The following is a 4,676-nucleotide window of genomic DNA, read 5'->3' on the forward strand; positions in this document are numbered from 1 at the left end:
TGGCTGAAGTTCAAAAGATAGTGCTCATGGGAACTGCCCATATCCTACGTAAAATACTGTCTATGTGATCTCAAATTTTAAAGCAAACACAATTTTCTTATGGTTTCTTAAACATTCACTTGAACACAACTGTACAAATCCAAATATATGGTACTCTAGGCATAACACCTACATGAACTTCTAACTTGTTGTCTCTTGAGGTCTCTGGGTGAGACTTGGATCCAACTTGTACAAATGCAAAACAAAAGTCAAACATAAAATAATAATAATAATAATAATAATAATAATAATAATAATAATAATAATAATAATAATAGGCATGATCCCACACTCAGGGATAAGTGAATATTTGAGTATACTCAGTATAGCAGGACCCCAACCAAGGGCAGGAGTAGCAAGATTATACGTACCTAGGCGAAGAATGGTAATATACGAAAACTGCCTGAAGTTAGTTAGTGTAGATATAGACTACTATGTAGTTAATAGTGAAGAAAGTTTAATAAAAGTTACTTGAGTCACAGCAAGACATGGGTAATTCAAAAATAACTATCCCAAAGATAGTAGCGGTAAATACTAATAGTGAGACATCGTTATGGTTGCAGAAAAGAAAGCTGAATATGGAGGCAGACAGTTTGTTAGTAGCTGTACAATATCAAGGATTAAGGACTAATTGGATAAAAGTTGTTGGCACTCCGTCGCTTACGACGTCGAGGGTTCCAGTCGATCCGCTCAATGGAACAGCCTGCTCGTGAAATTAACGTGCAAGTGGATGAGCAATCCACAGACACGTGTACCCTTAACGGAGTTCTCGGGGAGATTCAGCATGACACAGAGTGTGACAAGGCTGGCCCTTTGAATTACAGGCACAACAGAAACAGCAAGTAAGAGAGAAAGCCGTTGTGGAAGAGTACAGCAGGGTTCGCCACTATCTCCTGCCGCAGCCTCGTGGAGCTTTAGGTGTTTTTCGCTCAATAAACACTCACAACGCCCGGTCTGGGAATCGAAACCGCGATCCTATGACCGCGAGTCCGCTGCCCTAACTACTGGGGCATTGCGCCTCCACAATTGGATAAAAGACAACATAGATAAAAACCAAATAGATTCCTAATGTAGATTATGCAAATCAAAAGAAGAAAGTGTTACTCACATAGTAAGTGAATGTAGCATGCTGGCACAGAAAGAATAAAAGAAAAGACATGACAATGTAAAGAGAGCAATCAACTGGGAGCTATGTAGAAACTAGGATTTGAACATACTGATAAATGATATGAACATAAACCTAGTAACATATTAGAAAGTAGTAAATGTTGTGGGACTTCAACATTCAGACTGACGGAGTAATAGAAGCTAGAAGGCCCGACTTCATAGTAGTAGAATAAAATGGACCAGATAATTGACATTACAGTTCCAAATGATGACAAAATTATTATGAGATCTATAGAAAAAATAGGAAACTACCAGACCCTAGCTATTGAAATATAGACACTTTGGAAAGTGCGGGTAACATGTATCCCAGTAGTTACAGGTGCATTGGAGACTATCCCTAAACGCCTGAACAGATGATTATAGGGTGTAGTCATAAAACCCTGTTTAGTAAAGTTGCAGAAAACTGTTCTTAGGGACAGCTAGGATATTTAGGAGGGTTCTTTGCATCTAAGATTACTGGCTGTAACCCAATAGAAGGGTTCTTGACATTTGAGTCTACTTGCTGTAGCCTGAAGTTAGGATTTTGTTTACTTTTCCAACATTCTAATCTGTTGAGTGTATATGAATGTAACAATAACAATAAAAATGATAATAAAAACAACAGCAACAACAACAACAACGTTAATAATAATAATAATAATAATAATAATAATAATAATAATAATAATAATAATAATAATAATAATAAGAAGAAGAAGAAGAAGAAGAAGAAGAAGAAGAAGAAGAAGAAGAAGAAGAAGAAGAAGAAGAAGAAGAAGAGACTAGCGAAGTACTCTAGGATTTTCCAATTCAAACAGATCAGGTGCTGCAGCATAAGAGACGGGACCTAGTGGTGGTCGACAAGCTGCAATATATGTGATATATAGTTGATATTGCATGTCTCTTTTACCCACAAATATGTGCGTGTCTGAATATATATGCACATATATCTATGGAAGTATTATCGACCGCACATTCTCAGTTTATGGGCCCGACGTTTCACTGCGTATAGAGCTTTGGGGATGAGTCTTTCATAGCATTGTGTGCTAAGGTACCTAAAAGTCATTCACAGGTCAGATAACCTGTTCTCAGTCCATTCAAATGTGTTGGATACCGATATTTCGCTACTTCTGTGCTTTATCAACATCGCATACCCGAATCGAACCATTGACGTTTTGGATCATCAATCTCTGACTATATATTTATATTGTAACAAACATTTGCTGGTGTGCCACGATGATGCATACGTAAAATTTAATTCAGTTACGATTTACAAGCAGCGCTAGTGTTGTAAAATTTATCGGCCATATATACTCAATGTATGTTTTGCTTGTTTATGTGTGTGTGTGTTTATGTACATAAACAAAACACAGCAGGCGCCCTGACTCCACTTGACAGCCGGACTTCATCCAACAACTGCAGGCTCAGACGGTGGAAGATCCGAGCTGGGGTCCTAGGTTTTGCCAAGAGAGAAGAATATTGGAGTCACCATCCAGAAGCAGTCCCTGAATTAGGACGTTCATAGCATTCGTACAAGACGCACAAGGTACAAATTCTGAAACCCAATTACAAATTTCGTCACCCAACGGCTTGACAAAGGCAAAAAAAAAATCATGAAAAACCTGACACATCCTGTTCACCCGGGGTGATCGTATTCTTCCCAGAGTAAAATTACTTCTGTCCGAGATAGATGCACAAAACCTAGAAGAACAGGTGGTTTCACTACGAACCATATACTCTTCCCTTCCACCAAAAACCGGTTTCATCAAACTGTGATGTTCTTCAGCTTTATCTCCAGCGAACGTGATATCATGCCGCCCCACATATCTGAACAGGGCTTTAAGATCGTTTCAGACGGCTATGTGAAGAATTTGGAGACAGTGATCAAACCCTGGTTGAATAGGGTCGGAGACTGAAGACCATGTGTGGCATTAAATTTCGGCTGTTAACCGTACCTTCAGAAAAAAGCAGACTTGTTTATTTGGCAATTTCTAGGACTAAATAAGCTTCAATTTCTGGGTTTCTAATTCTCCAGATAGTAATTCTGTGGATTAACGTACGGAGCACGCTAGATAAAGAAAACAAAACCGGAAGTATTCGAAAATCTTGCAAATAGCACGTTAAACAACTTAACGCTGCAGTAGAAGCTGAGAATGCCAACTATGAATTATCTGCCATCATGTTTTGGTTGATACTTTTTGATTTTGCATTGGATGTACAGCTTTCTCTCCTTTTATGCAAACTGCAAAATGTAGAGCGAAAACCCTGTAGGCATATGTGTGTTTGTGTGTGCGTGTGTGTACGTGTGTGTATGTGTTTGCGTGTGTGAATTGAATTGAACTAGATTCAGCTGACGAGATGTGGCCGTGCTGGGGCACCGCCAGAAGTTCTTTTTAGAATTGGACATTTGATGCATGAGGGAGTTTGATGCGACTGCCCTCATTTCCACTTCCTGCTGTGAAGTTGGTTGGTCTGGGACTCTTGACAGTAAGAGATCCACAGATCCAATTTTATTTTGAAGGCCTCTCAGTTCCTTCGGAAGGATATTTAAGAGCCATGGGCCTTCAACGCCCATGTTATTGCAATATGGTCTTCTCTATTTTGATGGAAAAGTTGGAGTCTTTGATATTATACAGTGGCGTCCGGTTATAGTGCCAAAGTTTTGGAAAAGTCCCTCTAGGATATTACGGCATATTTTCCCGCACACTTTCCAGCGAATCAAGTCTCAATGATTTGAGTCTTTCCCCCTAGGTTATATGTTACATACAGGCTATCTTCTTCGGGTAGCTTAGCTTTGTTCTGCAGTACATTTCACACTGTTTGGTGACCATAGGTGGGAGCAATAGTCAAAGCAGATTAGGACAAATGTCCTGCAAAGACCATCATCGTTTCCTGATCACTCGTTCTAAAAGTTCTGAGAATCCATCCTGTTAGCCATCTACATTTCATTGCCTACTTAGCAACTTGCACAAAGAATGATGCATCATTTTTCATATAAAAGTAAAGAACTCATGTAAATGTCCAGGTCTTGCACTCTCTGTGTCTCTGTGATTGCAATCCGTCCAAGCTTTACTTGGTATTGCGTTTAGTTTTTCATGCTAATAGCTTGAGACTTTTCACCATTAAACTGCATGCCATTCTTCTTAGCCAATTTGCATATCACATCCAACTCACGTTGCAGGTGCATAGCGCCTTCAGATTTCTGTATAACCTGTGAGACTTTTGTATCATCTGCATAAGTTGTGATCGCAGCTCTCAGTTTAACTGAGCGCATATCTGATAGAGTCATTTTGAACAGTTGTGGCGCCAGAACAGTGTCTTTCAGACACATCTCACTAGTTTCGTGTCATGGGAGTTAGCCACATCGATTGGCTACTACTGTTTTCTAGAAGTCGTATAGCCATACTCCCTATTTCCCGACTGTGCCGAGATCACGCAGTTTACATACACACAGAGACCTACACACAAACATATATATGTATATATATATA

The sequence above is a fragment of the Octopus bimaculoides genome, chromosome 1 (assembly GCF_001194135.2).
Source record: "Octopus bimaculoides isolate UCB-OBI-ISO-001 chromosome 1, ASM119413v2, whole genome shotgun sequence".
Classification (NCBI taxonomy): Eukaryota; Metazoa; Mollusca; class Cephalopoda; order Octopoda; family Octopodidae; genus Octopus; species Octopus bimaculoides.